Genomic DNA, 23828 nt, shown 5'->3' with positions numbered 1-23828 from the left:
GTGTATTCCTTACTTACTGTGTTTCTAAACAAATTTTGAGCTGTATAACCCTGAATTCCTAATATTTGAAAGCAAATTGAATTGAAAATGCTCCCTAAAGTAACCGGAGTTGTAAATATTATCAGTTTTCTGGTCATTTCCGAACTTTCCACTAGTAACCTCCGTGATTGAAAATGGCAGGAAATGTAGTAAGAACCTATTTCCTTTTATTTCCAGTGTTTCTTACAAGTTTTTAATCATTTCTGGAAACTATATTTGCGTATTTGAAGAGTTTGACCAGAATTAGAGGGTGTTCCTAAAACTATATGCTGGAATCGTCAGCATTTTAACTGATTCACACAGAAAAAGCCAGAGAAATTCGCCTCCAATTGTAAACATAAACAGAATAGTCCTTACGTACACTGTTTCTAAACAAATTTTGAGCTGTATAACCCTGAATTCCTAATATTTGAAAGCAAATTTAATTGAAAACGCTCCCTAAAGTAACCAGAGTTGTAAATATTATCAGTTTTCTGGTCATTTCCGAACTTTCCACTGTTAACCTCCGTGATTGAAAATGGCAGAAAATGTAGTAAGAACGTATTTCCGATTATCTCCAGTGTTTCTTTCAAGTTTTTAATCATTTCTGGAAACTATATTTGCGTATTTGAAGAGTTTGACCAGAGTTAGAGGGTGTTACTACAACTATATGCTGGAATCGTCAGAATTTTAACTGATTCACACAGAAAACGCCAGAGAAATGAGGTCTCCAATTGTAAACATAAACAGTATAGTCCTTGCTTACAGACTTCCTAAACAAATTTTGAGCTGTATAACCCTGAATTCCTAATTTTTGAAAGCAATTTGAATTGAAAACCCTTCCTAAAGTAACCGGAGTTGTAAATATTATCTGTGTTCTGGTCATTTCTGAACTTTCCACTGGTAACCTCCGTGATTGAAAATGGCAGGAAACGTAGTAAGAACCTATTTCCTTTTATTTCAAGTGTTTCTTACAAGTTTTTAATCATTTCGGGAAACTATAATTGCGTATTTGAAGAGTTTTACCACAATTAGAGAGAGTTCCTACAGCTATATACTCGAATCGTCAGCATTGTAACTGATTCACACAGAAAACGCTAGAGAAATTCGGCCTCCAATTGTAAACATAAACAGTGTATTCCTTACTTACTGTGTTTCTAAACAAATTTTGAGCTGTATAACCCTGAATTCCTAATATTTGAAAGCAAATTGAATTGAAAATGCTCCCTAAAGTAACCGGAGTTGTAAATATTATCAGTTTTCTGGTCATTTCCGAACTTTCCACTAGTAACCTCCGTGATTGAAAATGGCAGGAAATGTAGTAAGAACCTATTTCCTTTTATTTCCAGTGTTTCTTACAAGTTTTTAATCATTTCTGGAAACTATATTTGCGTATTTGAAGAGTTTGACCAGAATTAGAGGGTGTTCCTAAAACTATATGCTGGAATCGTCAGCATTTTAACTGATTCACACAGAAAAAGCCAGAGAAATTCGCCTCCAATTGTAAACATAAACAGAATAGTCCTTACTTACACTGTTTCTAAACAAATTTTGAGCTGTATAACCCTGAATTCCTAATATTTGAAAGCAAATTTAATTGAAAACGCTCCCTAAAGTAACCGGAGTTTTAAATATTATCAGTTTTCTGGTCATTTCCGAACTTTCCACTGTTAACCTCCGTGATTGAAAATGGCAGAAAATGTAGTAAGAACGTATTTCCGTTTATCTCCAGTGTTTCTTTCAAGTTTTTAATCATTTCTGGAAACTATATTTGCGTATTTGAAGAGTTTGACCAGAGTTAGAGGGTGTTACTACAACTATATGCTGGAATCGTCAGAATTTTAACTGATTCACACAGAAAACGCCAGAGAAATGAGGTCTCCAATTGTAAACATAAACAGTATAGTCCTTGCTTACAGACTTCCTAAACAAATTTTGAGCTGTATAACCCTGAATTCCTAATTTTTGAAAGCAATTTGAATTGAAAACCCTTCCTAAAGTAACCGGAGTTGTAAATATTATCAGTGTTCTGGTCATTTCTGAACTTTCCACTGGTAACCTCCGTGATCGAAAATGGCAGGAAACGTAGTAAGAACCTATTTCCTTTTATTTCAAGTGTTTCTTACAAGTTTTTAATCATTTCGGGAAACTATAATTGCGTATTTGAAGAGTTTTACCACAATTAGAGAGTTCCTAAAACTATATACTCGAATCGTCAGCATTGTAACTGATTCACACAGAAAACGCTAGAGAAATTCGGCCTCCAATTGTAAACATAAACAGTGTAGTCCTTACTTACAGTGTTTCTAAACAAATTTTGAGCTGTATAACCCTGAATTCCTAATATTTGAACGCAAATTGAATTGAAAATGCTCCCTAAAGTAACCGAAGTTGTAAATATTATCAGTTTTCTGGTCATTTCCGAACTTTCCACTGGTAACATCCGTGATTGAAAAAGGCCGGAAATGTAGTAAGAACAAATTTCCTTTTATTTCCAGTGTTTCTTACAAGTGTTTAATCATTTCTGGAAACTATATTTGCGTATTTGAAGAGTTTGAATAGAATTAGAGGGTGTTCCTACAACTATATGCTGGAATCGTCAGCATTTTAACTGATTCACACAGAAAACGCCAGAGAAATTCGGCCCCCAATTGTAAACATAAACAGTATAGTCCTTACTTACAGTGTTTCTAAACAAAGTTTGAGCTGTATAACCCTGAATTCCAAATATTTGAAAGCAAATTGAATTGAAAACGCTCCCTAAAGTAACCGGAGTTGTAAATATTATCAGTTTTCGGGTCATTTCCGAACTTTCCACTGGTAACCTCCGTGACTGAAAATGGCAGGAAATGTAGTAAGAACCTATTTCCTTTTATTTCCAGTGTTTCTTACAAGTTTTTAATCATTTCGGGAAACTATATTTTCGTATTTGAAGAGTTTGACCAGAGTTAGAGGGTGTTCCTACAACTATATGCTGGAATCGTCAGCATTTTAACTGATTCACACAGAAAACGCCAGAGAAATGAGGCCTCCAATTGTAAACATAAACAGTATAGTCCTTATTACAGACTTCCTAAACGAATTTTGAGCTGTATAACCCTGAATTCCTAATTTTTGAAAGCAATTTGAATTGAAAACCCTTCCTAAAGTAACCGGAGTTGTAAATATTATCAGTGTTCTGGTCATTTCTGAACTTTCCACTGGTAACCTCCGTGATTGAAAATGGCAGGAAACGTAGTAAGAACCTATTTCCTTTTATTTCAAGTGTTTCTTACAAGTTTTTAATCATTTCGGGAAACTATAATTGTGTATTTGAAGAGTTTTACCACAATTAGAGAGAGTTCCTACAGCTATATACTCGAATCGTCAGCATTGTAACTGATTCACACAGAAAACGCGAGAGAAATTCGGCCTCCAATTGTAAACATAAACAGTGTATTCCTTACTTACTGTGTTTCTAAACAAATTTTGAGCTGTATAACCCTGAATTCCTAATATTTGAAAGCAAATTGAATTGAAAATGCTCCCTAAAGTGACCGGAGTTGTAAATATTATCAGTTTTCTGGTCATTTCCGAACTTTCCACTAGTAACCTCCGTGATTGAAAATGGCAGGAAATGTAGTAAGAACCTATTTCCTTTTATTTCCAGTGTTTCTTACAAGTTTTTAATCATTTCTGGAAACTATATTTGCGTATTTGAAGAGTTTGACCAGAATTAGAGGGTGTTCCTAAAACTATATACTGGAATCGTCAGCATTTTAACTGATTCACACAGAAAAAGCCAGAGAAATTCGCCTCCAATTGTAAACATAAACAGAATAGTCCTTACTTACACTGTTTCTAAACAAATTTTGAGCTGTATAACCCTGAATTCCTAATATTTGAAAGCAAATTTAATTGAAAACGCTCCCTAAAGTAACCGGAGTTGTAAATATTATCAGTTTTCTGGTCATTTCCGAACTTTCCACTGTTAACCTCCGTGATTGAAAATGGCAGAAAATGTAGTAAGAACGTATTTCCGTTTATCTCCAGTGTTTCTTTCAAGTTTTTAATCATTTCTGGAAACTATATTTGCGTATTTGAAGAGTTTGACCAGAGTTAGAGGGTGTTACTACAACTATATGCTGGAATCGTCAGAATTTTAACTGATTCACACAGAAAACGCCAGAGAAATGAGGTCTCCAATTGTAAACATAAACAGTATAGTCCTTGCTTACAGACTTCCTAAACAAATTTTGAGCTGTATAACCCTGAATTCCTAATTTTTGAAAGCAATTTGAATTGAAAACCCTTCCTAAAGTAACCGGAGTTGTAAATATTATCAGTGTTCTGGTCATTTCTGAACTTTCCACTGGTAACCTCCGTGATCGAAAATGGCAGGAAACGTAGTAAGAACCTATTTCCTTTTATTTCAAGTGTTTCTTACAAGTTTTTAATCATTTCGGGAAACTATAATTGCGTATTTGAAGAGTTTTACCACAATTAGAGAGTTCCTACAACTATATACTCGAATCGTCAGCATTGTAACTGATTCACACAGAAAACGCTAGAGAAATTCGGCCTCCAATTGTAAACATAAACAGTGTAGTCCTTACTTACAGTGTTTCTAAACAAATTTTGAGCTGTATAACCCTGAATTCCTAATATTTGAACGCAAATTGAATTGAAAATGCTCCCTAAAGTAACCGAAGTTGTAAATATTATCAGTTTTCTGGTCATTTCCGAACTTTCCACTGGTAACATCCGTGATTGAAAAAGGCCGGAAATGTAGTAAGAACAAATTTCCTTTTATTTCCAGTGTTTCTTACAAGTGTTTAATCATTTCTGGAAACTATATTTGCGTATTTGAAGAGTTTGAATAGAATTAGAGGGTGTTCCTACAACTATATGCTGGAATCGTCAGCATTTTAACTGATTCACACAGAAAACGCCAGAGAAATTCGGCCCCCAATTGTAAACATAAACAGTATAGTCCTTACTTACAGTGTTTCTAAACAAAGTTTGAGCTGTATAACCCTGAATTCCAAATATTTGAAAGCAAATTGAATTGAAAACGCTCCCTAAAGTAACCGGAGTTGTAAATATTATCAGTTTTCGGGTCATTTCCGAACTTTCCACTGGTAACCTCCGTGACTGAAAATGGCAGGAAATGTAGTAAGAACCTATTTCCTTTTATTTCCAGTGTTTCTTACAAGTTTTTAATCATTTCGGGAAACTATATTTTCGTATTTGAAGAGTTTGACCAGAGTTAGAGGGTGTTCCTACAACTATATGCTGGAATCGTCAGCATTTTAACTGATTCACACAGAAAACGCCAGAGAAATGAGGCCTCCAATTGTAAACATAAACAGTATAGTCCTTATTACAGACTTCCTAAACGAATTTTGAGCTGTATAACCCTGAATTCCTAATTTTTGAAAGCAATTTGAATTGAAAACCCTTCCTAAAGTAACCGGAGTTGTAAATATTATCAGTGTTCTGGTCATTTCTGAACTTTCCACTGGTAACCTCCGTGATTGAAAATGGCAGGAAACGTAGTAAGATCCTATTTCCTTTTATTTCAAGTGTTTCTTACAAGTTTTTAATCATTTCGGGAAACTATAATTGTGTATTTGAAGAGTTTTACCACAATTAGAGAGAGTTCCTACAGCTATATACTCGAATCGTCAGCATTGTAACTGATTCACACAGAAAACGCGAGAGAAATTCGGCCTCCAATTGTAAACATAAACAGTGTATTCCTTACTTACTGTGTTTCTAAACAAATTTTGAGCTGTATAACCCTGAATTCCTAATATTTGAAAGCAAATTGAATTGAAAATGCTCCCTAAAGTGACCGGAGTTGTAAATATTATCAGTTTTCTGGTCATTTCCGAACTTTCCACTAGTAACCTCCGTGATTGAAAATGGCAGGAAATGTAGTAAGAACCTATTTCCTTTTATTTCCAGTGTTTCTTACAAGTTTTTAATCATTTCTGGAAACTATATTTGCGTATTTGAAGAGTTTGACCAGAATTAGAGGGTGTTCCTAAAACTATATACTGGAATCGTCAGCATTTTAACTGATTCACACAGAAAAAGCCAGAGAAATTCGCCTCCAATTGTAAACATAAACAGAATAGTCCTTACTTACACTGTTTCTAAACAAATTTTGAGCTGTATAACCCTGAATTCCTAATATTTGAAAGCAAATTTAATTGAAAACGCTCCCTAAAGTAACCGGAGTTGTAAATATTATCAGTTTTCTGGTCATTTCCGAACTTTCCACTGTTAACCTCCGTGATTGAAAATGGCAGAAAATGTAGTAAGAACGTATTTCCGTTTATCTCCAGTGTTTCTTTCAAGTTTTTAATCATTTCTGGAAACTATATTTGCGTATTTGAAGAGTTTGACCAGAGTTAGAGGGTGTTACTACAACTATATGCTGGAATCGTCAGAATTTTAACTGATTCACACAGAAAACGCCAGAGAAATGAGGTCTCCAATTGTAAACAGAAACAGTGTAGTCCTTACTTACAGTGTTTCTAAACAAATTTTGAGCTGTATAACCCTGAATTCCTAATATTTGAAAGCAAATTGAATTGAAAATGTTCCCTAAAGTAACCGGAGTTGTAAATATTATCAGTTTTCTGGTCATTTCTGAACTTTCCACTAGTAACCTCCGTGATTTAAAATGGCAGAAAATGTAGTAAGAACCTATTTCCGTTTATCTCCAGTGTTTCTTTCAAGTTTTTAATCATTTCTGGAAACTGTAATTGCGTATTTGAAGAGTTTTACCACAATTAGAGAGAGTTCCTACAACTATATACTTGAAACATCACCATTGTAACTTATTCACACAGAAAACGCCAGAGAAATTAGGCCTCCAATTATAAACATAAACAGTATAGTCCTCACTTATAGACTTCCTAAACAAATTTTAAATTGTATAACCCTGAATTCCTAATTTTTGAAAGCAATTTGTATTGAAAACCCTTCCTAAAGTAACCGGAGTTGTAAATATTATCAGTTTTCTGGTCATTTCCGAACTTTCCACTGGTAACCTCCGTGATTGAAAATGGCAGGAAATGTAGTAAGAACCTATTTCCTTTTATTCCAAGTGTTTCTTACAAGTTTTTAATCATTTCGGGAAACTATAATTGCGTATTTGAAGAGTTTTACCACAATTAGAGAGAGTTCCTACAACTATATACTCGAATGGTCAGCATTGTAACTGATTCACACAGAAAACGCTAGAGAAATTCGGCCTCCAATTGTAAACATAAACAGTGTATTCCTTACTTACTGTGTTTCTAAACAAATTTTGAGCTGTATAACCCTGAATTCCTAATATTTGAAAGCAAATTGAATTGAAAATGCTCCCTAAAGTAACCGGAGTTGTAAATATTATCAGTTTTCTGGTCATTTCCGAACTTTCCACTAGTAACCTCCGTGATTGAAAATGGCAGGAAATGTAGTAAGAACCTATTTCCTTTTATTTCCAGTGTTTCTTACAAGTTTTTAATCATTTCTGGAAACTATATTTGCGTATTTGAAGAGTTTGACCAGAATTAGAGGGTGTTCCTAAAACTATATGCTGGAATCGTCAGCATTTTAACTGATTCACACAGAAAAAGCCAGAGAAATTCGCCTCCAATTGTAAACATAAACAGAATAGTCCTTACGTACACTGTTTCTAAACAAATTTTGAGCTGTATAACCCTGAATTCCTAATATTTGAAAGCAAATTTAATTGAAAACGCTCCCTAAAGTAACCAGAGTTGTAAATATTATCAGTTTTCTGGTCATTTCCGAACTTTCCACTGTTAACCTCCGTGATTGAAAATGGCAGAAAATGTAGTAAGAACGTATTTCCGTTTATCTCCAGTGTTTCTTTCAAGTTTTTAATCATTTCTGGAAACTATATTTGCGTATTTGAAGAGTTTGACCAGAGTTAGAGGGTGTTACTACAACTATATGCTGGAATCGTCAGAATTTTAACTGATTCACACAGAAAACGCCAGAGAAATGAGGGCTCCAATTGTAAACATAAACAGTATAGTCCTTGCTTACAGACTTCCTAAACAAATTTTGAGCTGTATAACCCTGAATTCCTAATTTTTGAAAGCAATTTGAATTGAAAACCCTTCCTAAAGTAACCGGAGTTGTAAATATTATCTGTGTTCTGGTCATTTCTGAACTTTCCACTGGTAACCTCCGTGATTGAAAATGGCAGGAAACGTAGTAAGAACCTATTTCCTTTTATTTCAAGTGTTTCTTACAAGTTTTTAATCATTTCGGGAAACTATAATTGCGTATTTGAAGAGTTTTACCACAATTAGAGAGAGTTCCTACAGCTATATACTCGAATCGTCAGCATTGTAACTGATTCACACAGAAAACGCTAGAGAAATTCGGCCTCCAATTGTAAACATAAACAGTGTATTCCTTACTTACTGTGTTTCTAAACAAATTTTGAGCTGTATAACCCTGAATTCCTAATATTTGAAAGCAAATTGAATTGAAAATGCTCCCTAAAGTAACCGGAGTTGTAAATATTATCAGTTTTCTGGTCATTTCCGAACTTTCCACTAGTAACCTCCGTGATTGAAAATGGCAGGAAATGTAGTAAGAACCTATTTCCTTTTATTTCCAGTGTTTCTTACAAGTTTTTAAGCATTTCTGGAAACTATATTTGCGTATTTGAAGAGTTTGACCAGAATTAGAGGGTGTTCCTAAAACTATATGCTGGAATCGTCAGCATTTTAACTGATTCACACAGAAAAAGCCAGAGAAATTCGCCTCCAATTGTAAACATAAACAGAATAGTCCTTACTTACACTGTTTCTAAACAAATTTTGAGCTGTATAACCCTGAATTCCTAATATTTGAAAGCAAATTTAATTGAAAACGCTCCCTAAAGTAACCGGAGTTGTAAATATTATCAGTTTTCTGGTCATTTCCGAACTTTCCACTGTTAACCTCCGTGATTGAAAATGGCAGAAAATGTAGTAAGAACGTATTTCCGTTTATCTCCAGTGTTTCTTTCAAGTTTTTAATCATTTCTGGAAACTATATTTGCGTATTTGAAGAGTTTGACCAGAGTTAGAGGGTGTTACTACAACTATATGCTGGAATCGTCAGAATTTTAACTGATTCACACAGAAAACGCCAGAGAAATGAGGTCTCCAATTGTAAACATAAACAGTATAGTCCTTGCTTACAGACTTCCTAAACAAATTTTGAGCTGTATAACCCTGAATTCCTAATTTTTGAAAGCAATTTGAATTGAAAACCCTTCCTAAAGTAACCGGAGTTGTAAATATTATCAGTGTTCTGGTCATTTCTGAACTTTCCACTGGTAACCTCCGTGATCGAAAATGGCAGGAAACGTAGTAAGAACCTATTTCCTTTTATTTCAAGTGTTTCTTACAAGTTTTTAATCATTTCGGGAAACTATAATTGCGTATTTGAAGAGTTTTACCACAATTAGAGAGAGTTCCTACAACTATATACTCGAATCGTCAGCATTGTAACTGATTCACACAGAAAACGCTAGAGAAATTCGGCCTCCAATTGTAAACATAAACAGTGTAGTCCTTACTTACAGTGCTTCTAAACAAATTTTGAGCTGTATAACCCTGAATTCCTAATATTTGAACGCAAATTGAATTGAAAATGCTCCCTAAAGTAACCGAAGTTGTAAATATTATCAGTTTTCTGGTCATTTCCGAACTTTCCACTGGTAACATCCGTGATTGAAAAAGGCCGGAAATGTAGTAAGAACAAATTTCCTTTTATTTCCAGTGTTTCTTACAAGTGTTTAATCATTTCTGGAAACTATATTTGCGTATTTGAAGAGTTTGAATAGAATTAGAGGGTGTTCCTACAACTATATGCTGGAATCGTCAGCATTTTAACTGATTCACACAGAAAACGCCAGAGAAATTCGGCCCCCAATTGTAAACATAAACAGTATAGTCCTTACTTACAGTGTTTCTAAACAAAGTTTGAGCTGTATAACCCTGAATTCCAAATATTTGAAAGCAAATTGAATTGAAAACGCTCCCTAAAGTAACCGGAGTTGTAAATATTATCAGTTTTCGGGTCATTTCCGAACTTTCCACTGGTAACCTCCGTGACTGAAAATGGCAGGAAATGTAGTAAGAACCTATTTCCTTTTATTTCCAGTGTTTCTTACAAGTTTTTAATCATTTCGGGAAACTATATTTTCGTATTTGAAGAGTTTGACCAGAGTTAGAGGGTGTTCCTACAACTATATGCTGGAATCGTCAGCATTTTAACTGATTCACACAGAAAACGCCAGAGAAATGAGGCCTCCAATTGTAAACATAAACAGTATAGTCCTTATTACAGACTTCCTAAACGAATTTTGAGCTGTATAACCCTGAATTCCTAATTTTTGAAAGCAATTTGAATTGAAAACCCTTCCTAAAGTAACCGGAGTTGTAAATATTATCAGTGTTCTGGTCATTTCTGAACTTTCCACTGGTAACCTCCGTGATTGAAAATGGCAGGAAACGTAGTAAGAACCTATTTCCTTTTATTTCAAGTGTTTCTTACAAGTTTTTAATCATTTCGGGAAACTATAATTGTGTATTTGAAGAGTTTTACCACAATAAGAGAGAGTTCCTACAACTATATACTCGAATCGTCAGCATTGTAACTGATTCACACAGAAAACGCTAGAGAAATTCGGCCTCCAATTGTAAACATAAACAGAATAGTCCTTACTTACAGTGTTTCTAAACAAATTTTGAGCTGTATAACCCTGAATTCCTAATATTTGAAAGCAAATTGAATTGAAAATGTTCCCTAAAGTAACCGGAGTTGTAAATATTATCAGTTTTCTGGTCATTTCTGAACTTTCCACTAGTAACCTCCGTGATTGAAAATGGCAGAAAATGTAGTAAGAACCTATTTCCGTTTATCTCCAGTGTTTCTTTCAAGTTTTTAATCATTTCTGGAAACTGTAATTGCGTATTTGAAGAGTTTTACCACAATTAGAGAGAGTTCCTACAACTATATACTTGAAACATCACCATTGTAACTTATTCACACAGAAAACGCCAGAGAAATTAGGCCTCCAATTATAAACATAAACAGTATAGTCCTCACTTATAGACTTCCTAAACAAATTTTGAACTGTATAACCCTGAATTCCTAATTTTTGAAAGCAATTTGTATTGAAAACCCTTCCTAAAGTAACCGGAGTTGTAAATATTATCAGTTTTCTGGTCATTTTCGAACTTTCCACTGGTAACCTCCGTGATTGAAAATGGCAGGAAATGTAGTAAGAACCTATTTCCTTTTATTTCAAGTGTTTCTTACAAGTTTTTAATCATTTCGGGAAACTATAATTGCGTATTTGAAGAGTTTTACCACAATTAGAGAGAGTTCCTACAGCTATATACTCGAATCGTCAGCATTGTAACTGATTCACACAGAAAACGCGAGAGAAATTCGGCCTCCAATTGTAAACATAAACAGTGTATTCCTTACTTACTGTGTTTCTAAACAAATTTTGAGCTGTATAACCCTGAATTCCTAATATTTGAAAGCAAATTGAATTGAAAATGCTCCCTAAAGTGACCGGAGTTGTAAATATTATCAGTTTTCTGGTCATTTCCGAACTTTCCACTAGTAACCTCCGTGATTGAAAATGGCAGGAAATGTAGTAAGAACCTATTTCCTTTTATTTCCAGTGTTTCTTACAAGTTTTTAATCATTTCTGGAAACTATATTTGCGTATTTGAAGAGTTTGACCAGAATTAGAGGGTGTTCCTAAAACTATATACTGGAATCGTCAGCATTTTAACTGATTCACACAGAAAAAGCCAGAGAAATTCGCCTCCAATTGTAAACATAAACAGAATAGTCCTTACTTACACTGTTTCTAAACAAATTTTGAGCTGTATAACCCTGAATTCCTAATATTTGAAAGCAAATTTAATTGAAAACGCTCCCTAAAGTAACCGGAGTTGTAAATATTATCAGTTTTCTGGTCATTTCCGAACTTTCCACTGTTAACCTCCGTGATTGAAAATGGCAGAAAATGTAGTAAGAACGTATTTCCGTTTATCTCCAGTGTTTCTTTCAAGTTTTTAATCATTTCTGGAAACTATATTTGCGTATTTGAAGAGTTTGACCAGAGTTAGAGGGTGTTACTACAACTATATGCTGGAATCGTCAGAATTTTAACTGATTCACACAGAAAACGCCAGAGAAATGAGGTCTCCAATTGTAAACATAAACAGTATAGTCCTTGCTTACAGACTTCCTAAACAAATTTTGAGCTGTATAACCCTGAATTCCTAATTTTTGAAAGCAATTTGAATTGAAAACCCTTCCTAAAGTAACCGGAGTTGTAAATATTATCAGTGTTCTGGTCATTTCTGAACTTTCCACTGGTAACCTCCGTGATTGAAAATGGCAGGAAACGTAGTAAGAACCTATTTCCTTTTATTTCAAGTGTTTCTTACAAGTTTTTAATCATTTCGGGAAACTATAATTGCGTATTTGAAGAGTTTTACCACAATTAGAGAGAGTTCCTACAACTATATACTCGAATCGTCAGCATTGTAACTGATTCACACAGAAATCGCTAGAGAAATTTGGCCTCCAATTGTAAACAGAAACAGTGTAGTCCTTACTTACAGTGTTTCTAAACAAATTTTGAGCTGTATAACCCTGAATTCCTAATATTTGAAAGCAAATTGAATTGAAAATGTTCCCTAAAGTAACCGGAGTTGTAAATATTATCAGTTTTCTGGTCATTTCTGAACTTTCCACTAGTAACCTCCGTGATTGAAAATGGCAGAAAATGTAGTAAGAACCTATTTCCGTTTATCTCCAGTGTTTCTTTCAAGTTTTTAATCATTTCCGGAAACTGTAATTGCGTATTTGAAGAGTTTTACCACAATTAGAGAGAGTTCCTACAACTATATACTTGAAACATCACCATTGTAACTTATTCACACAGAAAACGCCAGAGAAATTAGGCCTCCAATTATAAACATAAACAGTATAGTCCTCACTTATAGACTTCCTAAACAAATTTTAAATTGTATAACCCTGAATTCCTAATTTTTGAAAGCAATTTGTATTGAAAACCCTTCCTAAAGTAACCGGAGTTGTAAATATTATCAGTTTTCTGGTCATTTCCGAACTTTCCACTGGTAACCTCCGTGATTGAAAATGGCAGGAAATGTAGTAAGAACCTATTTCCTTTTATTTCCAGTGTTTCTTACAAGTTTTTAATCATTTCTGGAAACTATATTTGCGTATTTGAAGAGTTTGACCAGAATTAGAGGGTGTTCCTAAAACTATATGCTGGAATCGTCAGCATTTTAACTGATTCACACAGAAAAAGCCAGAGAAATTCGCCTCCAATTGTAAACATTAACAGAATAGTCCTTACGTACACTGTTTCTAAACAAATTTTGAGCTGTATAACCCTGAATTCCTAATATTTGAAAGCAAATTTAATTGAAAACGCTCCCTAAAGTAACCAGAGTTGTAAATATTATCAGTTTTCTGGTCATTTCCGAACTTTCCACTGTTAACCTCCGTGATTGAAAATGGCAGAAAATGTAGTAAGAACGTATTTCCGATTATCTCCAGTGTTTCTTTCAAGTTTTTAATCATTTCTGGAAACTATATTTGCGTATTTGAAGAGTTTGACCAGAGTTAGAGGGTGTTACTACAACTATATGCTGGAATCGTCAGAATTTTAACTGATTCACACAGAAAACGCCAGAGAAATGAGGTCTCCAATTGTAAACATAAACAGTATAGTCCTTGCTTACAGACTTCCTAAACAAATTTTGAGCTGTATAACCCTGAATTCCTAATTTTTGAAAGCAATTTGAATTGAAAACCCTTCCTAAAGTAACCGGAGTTGTAAATATTATCAGTGTTCTGGTCATTTCTGAACTTTCCACTGGTAACCTCCGTGATTGAAAATGGCAGGAAACGTAGTAAGAACCTATTTCCTTTTATTTCAAGTGTTTCTTACAAGTTTTTAATCATTTCGGGAAACTATAATTGCGTATTTGAAGAGTTTTACCACAATTAGAGAGAGTTCCTACAGCTATATACTCGAATCGTCAGCATTGTAACTGATTCACACAGAAAACGCTAGAGAAATTCGGCCTCCAATTGTAAACATAAACAGTGTATTCCTTACTTACTGTGTTTCTAAACAAATTTTGAGCTGTATAACCCTGAATTCCTAATATTTGAAAGCAAATTGAATTGAAAATGCTCCCTAAAGTAACCGGAGTTGTAAATATTATCAGTTTTCTGGTCATTTCCGAACTTTCCACTAGTAACCTCCGTGATTGAAAATGGCAGGAAATGTAGTAAGAACCTATTTCCTTTTATTTCCAGTGTTTCTTACAAGTTTTTAATCATTTCTGGAAACTATATTTGCGTATTTGAAGAGTTTGACCAGAATTAGAGGGTGTTCCTAAAACTATATGCTGGAATCGTCAGCATTTTAACTGATTCACACAGAAAAAGCCAGAGAAATTCGCCTCCAATTGTAAACATAAACAGAATAGTCCTTACTTACACTGTTTCTAAACAAATTTTGAGCTGTATAACCCTGAATTCCTAATATTTGAAAGCAAATTTAATTGAAAACGCTCCCTAAAGTAACCGGAGTTGTAAATATTATCAGTTTTCTGGTCATTTCCGAACTTTCCACTGTTAACCTCCGTGATTGAAAATGGCAGAAAATGTAGTAAGAACGTATTTCCGTTTATCTCCAGTGTTTCTTTCAAGTTTTTAATCATTTCTGGAAACTATATTTGCGTATTTGAAGAGTTTGACCAGAGTTAGAGGGTGTTACTACAACTATATGCTGGAATCGTCAGAATTTTAACTGATTCACACAGAAAACGCCAGAGAAATGAGGTCTCCAATTGTAAACATAAACAGTATAGTCCTTGCTTACAGACTTCCTAAACAAATTTTGAGCTGTATAACCCTGAATTCCTAATTTTTGAAAGCAATTTGAATTGAAAACCCTTCCTAAAGTAACCGGAGTTGTAAATATTATCAGTGTTCTGGTCATTTCTGAACTTTCCACTGGTAACCTCCGTGATCGAAAATGGCAGGAAACGTAGTAAGAACCTATTTCCTTTTATTTCAAGTGTTTCTTACAAGTTTTTAATCATTTCGGGAAACTATAATTGCGTATTTGAAGAGTTTTACCACAATTAGAGAGAGTTCCTACAACTATATACTCGAATCGTCAGCATTGTAACTGATTCACACAGAAAACGCTAGAGAAATTCGGCCTCCAATTGTAAACATAAACAGAATAGTCCTTACTTACAGTGTTTCTAAACAAATTTTGAGCTGAATAACCCTGAATTCCTAATATTTGAAAGCAAATTGAATTGAAAACGCTCCCTAAAGTAACCGGAGTTGTAAATATTATCAGTTTTCTGGTCATTTCCAAGCTTTCCACTGGTAACCTCCATGAATGAAAACGGCAGAAAATGTAGTATGAATCTATTTCCTTTTATTTAAAGTGTTTCTTACAAGATTTTAATCATTTCGGGAAACTATAATTGCGTATTTGAAGAGTTTTACCACAATTAGAGAGAGTTCCTACAACTATATACTTGAAACATCACCATTGTAACTTATTCACACAGAAAACGCCAGAGAAATTAGGCCTCCAATTATAAACATAAACAGTATAGTCCTCACTTATAGACTTCCTAAACAAATTTTGAACTGTATAACCCTGAATTCCTAATTTTTGAAAGCAATTTGTATTGAAAACCCTTCCTAAAGTAACCGGAGTTGTAAATATTATCAGTTTTCTGGTCATTTTCGAACTTTCCACTGGTAACCTCCGTGATTGAAAATGGCAGGAAATGTAGTAAGAACCTATTTCCTTTTATTTCAAGTGTTTCTTACAAGTTTTTAATCATTTCGGGAAACTATAATTGCGTATTTGAAGAGTTTTACCACAATTGGAGAGAGTTCCTACAACTATATACTTGAAACATCACCATTGTAACTTATTCACACAGAAAACGCCAGAGAAATTAGGCCTCCAATTGTAAACATAAACAGTATAGTCCTTGCTTACAGACTTCCTAAACAAATTTTGAGCTGTATAACCCTGAATTCCTAATTTTTGAAAGCAATTTGAATTGAAAACCCTTCCTAAAGTAACCGGAGTTGTAAATATTATCAGTGTTCTGGTCATTTCTGAACTTTCCACTGGTAACCTCCGTGATTGAAAATGGCAGGAAACGTAGTAAGAACCTATTTCCTTTCATTTCAAGTGTTTCTTACAAGTTTTTAATCATTTCGGGAAACTATAATTGCGTATTTGAAGAGTTTTACCACAATTAGAGAGAGTTCCTACAACTATATACTCGAATCGTCAGCATTGTAACTGATTCACACAGAAAACGCTAGAGAAATTCGGCCTCCAATTGTAAACATAAACAGTGTATTCCTTACTTACTGTGTTTCTAAACAAATTTTGAGCTGTATAACCCTGAATTCCTAATATTTGAAAGCAAATTGAATTGAAAATGCTCCCTAAAGTAACCGGAGTTGTAAATATTATCAGTTTTCTGGTCATTTCCGAACTTTCCACTAGTAACCTCCGTGATTGAAAATGGCAGGAAATGTAGTAAGAACCTATTTCCTTTTATTTCCAGTGTTTCTTACAAGTTTTTAATCATTTCTGGAAACTATATTTGCGTATTTGAAGAGTTTGACCAGAATTAGAGGGTGTTCCTAAAACTATATGCTGGAATCGTCAGCATTTTAACTGATTCACACAGAAAAAGCCAGAGAAATTCGCCTCCAATTGTAAACATAAACAGAATAGTCCTTACTTACACTGTTTCTAAACAAATTTTGAGCTGTATAACCCTGAATTCCTAATATTTGAAAGCAAATTTAATTGAAAACGCTCCCTAAAGTAACCGGAGTTGTAAATATTATCAGTTTTCTGGTCATTTCCGAACTTTCCACTGTTAACCTCCGTGATTGAAAATGGCAGAAAATGTAGTAAGAACGTATTTCCGTTTATCTCCAGTGTTTCTTTCAAGTTTTTAATCATTTCTGGAAACTATATTTGCGTATTTGAAGAGTTTGACCAGAGTTAGAGGGTGTTACTACAACTATATGCTGGAATCGTCAGAATTTTAACTGATTCACACAGAAAACGCCAGAGAAATGAGGTCTCCAATTGTAAACATAAACAGTATAGTCCTTGCTTACAGACTTCCTAAACAAATTTTGAGCTGTATAACCCTGAATTCCTAATTTTTGAAAGCAATTTGAATTGAAAACCCTTCCTAAAGTAACCGGAGTTGTAAATATTATCAGTGTTCTGGTCATTTCTGAACTTTCCACTGTTAACCTCCGTGATTGAAAATGGCAGGAAACGTAGTAAGAACCTATTTCCTTTTATTTCCAGTGTTTCTTACAAGTTTTTAATCATTTCTGGAAACTATATTTGCGTATTTGAAGAGTTTGACCAGAATTAGAGGGTGTTCCTAAAACTATATGCTGGAATCGTCAGCATTTTAACTGATTCACACAGAAAAAGCCAGAGAAATTCGCCTCCAATTGTAAACATAAGCAGAATAGTCCTTACTTACACTGTTTCTAAACAAATTTTGAGCTGTATAACCCTGAATTCCTAATATTTGAAAGCAAATTTAATTGAAAACGCTCCCTAAAGTAACCGGAGTTGTAAATATTATCAGTTTTCTGGTCATTTCCGAACTTTCCACTGTTAACCTCCGTGATTGAAAATGGCAGAAAATGTAGTAAGAACGTATTTCCGTTTATCTCCAGTGTTTCTTTCAAGTTTTTAATCATTTCTGGAAACTATATTTGCGTATTTGAAGAGTTTGACCAGAGTTAGAGGGTGTTACTACAACTATATGCTGGAATCGTCAGAATTTTAACTGATTCACACAGAAAACGCCAGAGAAATGAGGTCTCCAATTGTAAACATAAACAGTATAGTCCTTGCTTACAGACTTCCTAAACAAATTTTGAGCTGTATAACCCTGAATTCCTAATATTTGAAAGCAAATTGAATTGAAAATGCTCCCTAAAGTGACCGGAGTTGTAAATATTATCAGTTTTCTGGTCATTTCCGAACTTTCCACTAGTAACCTCCGTGATTGAAAATGGCAGGAAATGTAGTAAGAACCTATTTCCTTTTATTTCCAGTGTTTCTTACAAGTTTTTAATCATTTCTGGAAACTATATTTGCGTATTTGAAGAGTTTGACCAGAATTAGAGGGTGTTCCTAAAACTATATACTGGAATCGTCAGCATTTTAACTGATTCACACAGAAAAAGCCAGAGAAATTCGCCTCCAATTGTAAACATAAACAGAATAGTCCTTACTTACACTGTTTCTAAACAAATTTTGAGCTGTATAACCCTGAATTCCTAATATTTGAAAGCAAATTTAATTGAAAACGCTCCCTAAAGTAACCGGAGTTGTAAATATTATCAGTTTTCTGGTCATTTCCGAACTTTCCACTGTTAACCTCCGTGATTGAAAATGGCAGAAAATGTAGTAAGAACGTATTTCCGTTTATCTCCAGTGTTTCTTTCAAGTTTTTAATCATTTCTGGAAACTATATTTGCGTATTTGAAGAGTTTGACCAGAGTTAGAGGGTGTTACTACAACTATATGCTGGAATCGTCAGAATTTTAACTGATTCACACAGAAAACGCCAGAGAAATGAGGTCTCCAATTGTAAACATAAACAGTATAGTCCTTGCTTACAGACTTCCTAAACAAATTTTGAGCTGTATAACCCTGAATTCCTAATTTTTGAAAGCAATTTGAATTGAAAACCCTTCCTAAAGTAACCGGAGTTGTAAATATTATCAGTGTTCTGGTCATTTCTGAACTTTCCACTGGTAACCTCCGTGATTGAAAATGGCAGGAAACGTAGTAAGAACCTATTTCCTTTTATTTCAAGTGTTTCTTACAAGTTTTTAATCATTTCGGGAAACTATAATTGCGTATTTGAAGAGTTTTACCACAATTAGAGAGAGTTCCTACAACTATATACTCGAATCGTCAGCATTGTAACTGATTCACACAGAAATCGCTAGAGAAATTTGGCCTCCAATTGTAAACAGAAACAGTGTAGTCCTTACTTACAGTGTTTCTAAACAAATTTTGAGCTGTATAACCCTGAATTCCTAATATTTGAAAGCAAATTGAATTGAAAATGTTCCCTAAAGTAACCGGAGTTGTAAATATTATCAGTTTTCTGGTCATTTCTGAACTTTCCACTAGTAACCTCCGTGATTGAAAATGGCAGAAAATGTAGTAAGAACCTATTTCCGTTTATCTCCAGTGTTTCTTTCAAGTTTTTAATCATTTCCGGAAACTGTAATTGCGTATTTGAAGAGTTTTACCACAATTAGAGAGAGTTCCTACAACTATATACTTGAAACATCACCATTGTAACTTATTCACACAGAAAACGCCAGAGAAATTAGGCCTCCAATTATAAACATAAACAGTATAGTCCTCACTTATAGACTTCCTAAACAAATTTTAAATTGTATAACCCTGAATTCCTAATTTTTGAAAGCAATTTGTATTGAAAACCCTTCCTAAAGTAACCGGAGTTGTAAATATTATCAGTTTTCTGGTCATTTCCGAACTTTCCACTGGTAACCTCCGTGATTGAAAATGGCAGGAAATGTAGTAAGAACCTATTTCCTTTTATTTCCAGTGTTTCTTACAAGTTTTTAATCATTTCTGGAAACTATATTTGCGTATTTGAAGAGTTTGACCAGAATTAGAGGGTGTTCCTAAAACTATATGCTGGAATCGTCAGCATTTTAACTGATTCACACAGAAAAAGCCAGAGAAATTCGCCTCCAATTGTAAACATAAACAGAATAGTCCTTACGTACACTGTTTCTAAACAAATTTTGAGCTGTATAACCCTGAATTCCTAATATTTGAAAGCAAATTTAATTGAAAACGCTCCCTAAAGTAACCAGAGTTGTAAATATTATCAGTTTTCTGGTCATTTCCGAACTTTCCACTGTTAACCTCCGTGATTGAAAATGGCAGAAAATGTAGTAAGAACGTATTTCCGATTATCTCCAGTGTTTCTTTCAAGTTTTTAATCATTTCTGGAAACTATATTTGCGTATTTGAAGAGTTTGACCAGAGTTAGAGGGTGTTACTACAACTATATGCTGGAATCGTCAGAATTTTAACTGATTCACACAGAAAACGCCAGAGAAATGAGGTCTCCAATTGTAAACATAAACAGTATAGTCCTTGCTTACAGACTTCCTAAACAAATTTTGAGCTGTATAACCCTGAATTCCTAATTTTTGAAAGCAATTTGAATTGAAAACCCTTCCTAAAGTAACCGGAGTTGTAAATATTATCAGTGTTCTGGTCATTTCTGAACTTTCCACTGGTAACCTCCGTGATTGAAAATGGCAGGAAACGTAGTAAGAACCTATTTCCTTTTATTTCAAGTGTTTCTTACAAGTTTTTAATCATTTCGGGAAACTATAATTGCGTATTTGAAGAGTTTTACCACAATTAGAGAGAGTTCCTACAGCTATATACTCGAATCGTCAGCATTGTAACTGATTCACACAGAAAACGCTAGAGAAATTCGGCCTCCAATTGTAAACATAAACAGTGTATTCCTTACTTACTGTGTTTCTAAACAAATTTTGAGCTGTATAACCCTGAATTCCTAATATTTGAAAGCAAATTGAATTGAAAATGCTCCCTAAAGTAACCGGAGTTGTAAATATTATCAGTTTTCTGGTCATTTCCGAACTTTCCACTAGTAACCTCCGTGATTGAAAATGGCAGGAAATGTAGTAAGAACCTATTTCCTTTTATTTCCAGTGTTTCTTACAAGTTTTTAATCATTTCTGGAAACTATATTTGCGTATTTGAAGAGTTTGACCAGAATTAGAGGGTGTTCCTAAAACTATATGCTGGAATCGTCAGCATTTTAACTGATTCACACAGAAAAAGCCAGAGAAATTCGCCTCCAATTGTAAACATAAACAGAATAGTCCTTACTTACACTGTTTCTAAACAAATTTTGAGCTGTATAACCCTGAATTCCTAATATTTGAAAGCAAATTTAATTGAAAACGCTCCCTAAAGTAACCGGAGTTGTAAATATTATCAGTTTTCTGGTCATTTCCGAACTTTCCACTGTTAACCTCCGTGATTGAAAATGGCAGAAAATGTAGTAAGAACGTATTTCCGTTTATCTCCAGTGTTTCTTTCAAGTTTTTAATCATTTCTGGAAACTATATTTGCGTATTTGAAGAGTTTGACCAGAGTTAGAGGGTGTTACTACAACTATATGCTGGAATCGTCAGAATTTTAACTGATTCACACAGAAAACGCCAGAGAAATGAGGTCTCCAATTGTAAACATAAACAGTATAGTCCTTGCTTACAGACTTCCTAAACAAATTTTGAGCTGTATAACCCTGAATTCCTAATTTTTGAAAGCAATTTGAATTGAAAACCCTTCCTAAAGTAACCGGAGTTGTAAATATTATCAGTGTTCTGGTCATTTCTGAACTTTCCACTGGTAACCTCCGTGATCGAAAATGGCAGGAAACGTAGTAAGAACCTATTTCCTTTTATTTCAAGTGTTTCTTACAAGTTTTTAATCATTTCGGGAAACTATAATTGCGTATTTGAAGAGTTTTACCACAATTAGAGAGAGTTCCTACAACTATATACTCGAATCGTCAGCATTGTAACTGATTCACACAGAAAACGCTAGAGAAATTCGGCCTCCAATTGTAAACATAAACAGAATAGTCCTTACTTACAGTGTTTCTAAACAAATTTTGAGCTGAATAACCCTGAATTCCTAATATTTGAAAGCAAATTGAATTGAAAACGCTCCCTAAAGTAACCGGAGTTGTAAATATTATCAGTTTTCTGGTCATTTCCAAGCTTTCCACTGGTAACCTCCATGAATGAAAACGGCAGAAAATGTAGTATGAATCTATTTCCTTTTATTTAAAGTGTTTCTTACAAGATTTTAATCATTTCGGGAAACTATAATTGCGTATTTGAAGAGTTTTACCACAATTAGAGAGAGTTCCTACAACTATATACTTGAAACATCACCATTGTAACTTATTCACACAGAAAACGCCAGAGAAATTAGGCCTCCAATTATAAACATAAACAGTATAGTCCTCACTTATAGACTTCCTAAACAAATTTTGAACTGTATAACCCTGAATTCCTAATTTTTGAAAGCAATTTGTATTGAAAACCCTTCCTAAAGTAACCGGAGTTGTAAATATTATCAGTTTTCTGGTCATTTTCGAACTTTCCACTGGTAACCTCCGTGATTGAAAATGGCAGGAAATGTAGTAAGAACCTATTTCCTTTTATTTCAAGTGTTTCTTACAAGTTTTTAATCATTTCGGGAAACTATAATTGCGTATTTGAAGAGTTTTACCACAATTGGAGAGAGTTCCTACAACTATATACTTGAAACATCACCATTGTAACTTATTCACACAGAAAACGCCAGAGAAATTAGGCCTCCAATTGTAAACATAAACAGTATAGTCCTTGCTTACAGACTTCCTAAACAAATTTTGAGCTGTATAACCCTGAATTCCTAATTTTTGAAAGCAATTTGAATTGAAAACCCTTCCTAAAGTAACCGGAGTTGTAAATATTATCAGTGTTCTGGTCATTTCTGAACTTTCCACTGGTAACCTCCGTGATTGAAAATGGCAGGAAACGTAGTAAGAACCTATTTCCTTTCATTTCAAGTGTTTCTTACAAGTTTTTAATCATTTCGGGAAACTATAATTGCGTATTTGAAGAGTTTTACCACAATTAGAGAGAGTTCCTACAACTATATACTCGAATCGTCAGCATTGTAACTGATTCACACAGAAAACGCTAGAGAAATTCGGCCTCCAATTGTAAACATAAACAGTGTATTCCTTACTTACTGTGTTTCTAAACAAATTTTGAGCTGTATAACCCTGAATTCCTAATATTTGAAAGCAAATTGAATTGAAAATGCTCCCTAAAGTAACCGGAGTTGTAAATATTATCAGTTTTCTGGTCATTTCCGAACTTTCCACTAGTAACCTCCGTGATTGAAAATGGCAGGAAATGTAGTAAGAACCTATTTCCTTTTATTTCCAGTGTTTCTTACAAGTTTTTAATCATTTCTGGAAACTATATTTGCGTATTTGAAGAGTTTGACCAGAATTAGAGGGTGTTCCTAAAACTATATGCTGGAATCGTCAGCATTTTAACTGATTCACACAGAAAAAGCCAGAGAAATTCGCCTCCAATTGTAAACATAAACAGAATAGTCCTTACTTACACTGTTTCTAAACAAATTTTGAGCTGTATAACCCTGAATTCCTAATATTTGAAAGCAAATTTAATTGAAAACGCTCCCTAAAGTAACCGGAGTTGTAAATATTATCAGTTTTCTGGTCATTTCCGAACTTTCCACTGTTAACCTCCGTGATTGAAAATGGCAGAAAATGTAGTAAGAACGTATTTCCGTTTATCTCCAGTGTTTCTTTCAAGTTTTTAATCATTTCTGGAAACTATATTTGCGTATTTGAAGAGTTTGACCAGAGTTAGAGGGTGTTACTACAACTATATGCTGGAATCGTCAGAATTTTAACTGATTCACACAGAAAACGCCAGAGAAATGAGGTCTCCAATTGTAAACATAAACAGTATAGTCCTTGCTTACAGACTTCCTAAACAAATTTTGAGCT

Source organism: Myotis daubentonii, chromosome X (genome assembly GCF_963259705.1).
Source record: "Myotis daubentonii chromosome X, mMyoDau2.1, whole genome shotgun sequence".
Classification (NCBI taxonomy): domain Eukaryota; kingdom Metazoa; phylum Chordata; class Mammalia; order Chiroptera; family Vespertilionidae; genus Myotis; species Myotis daubentonii.
Note: the sequence above shows the minus strand (reverse complement) of the source record.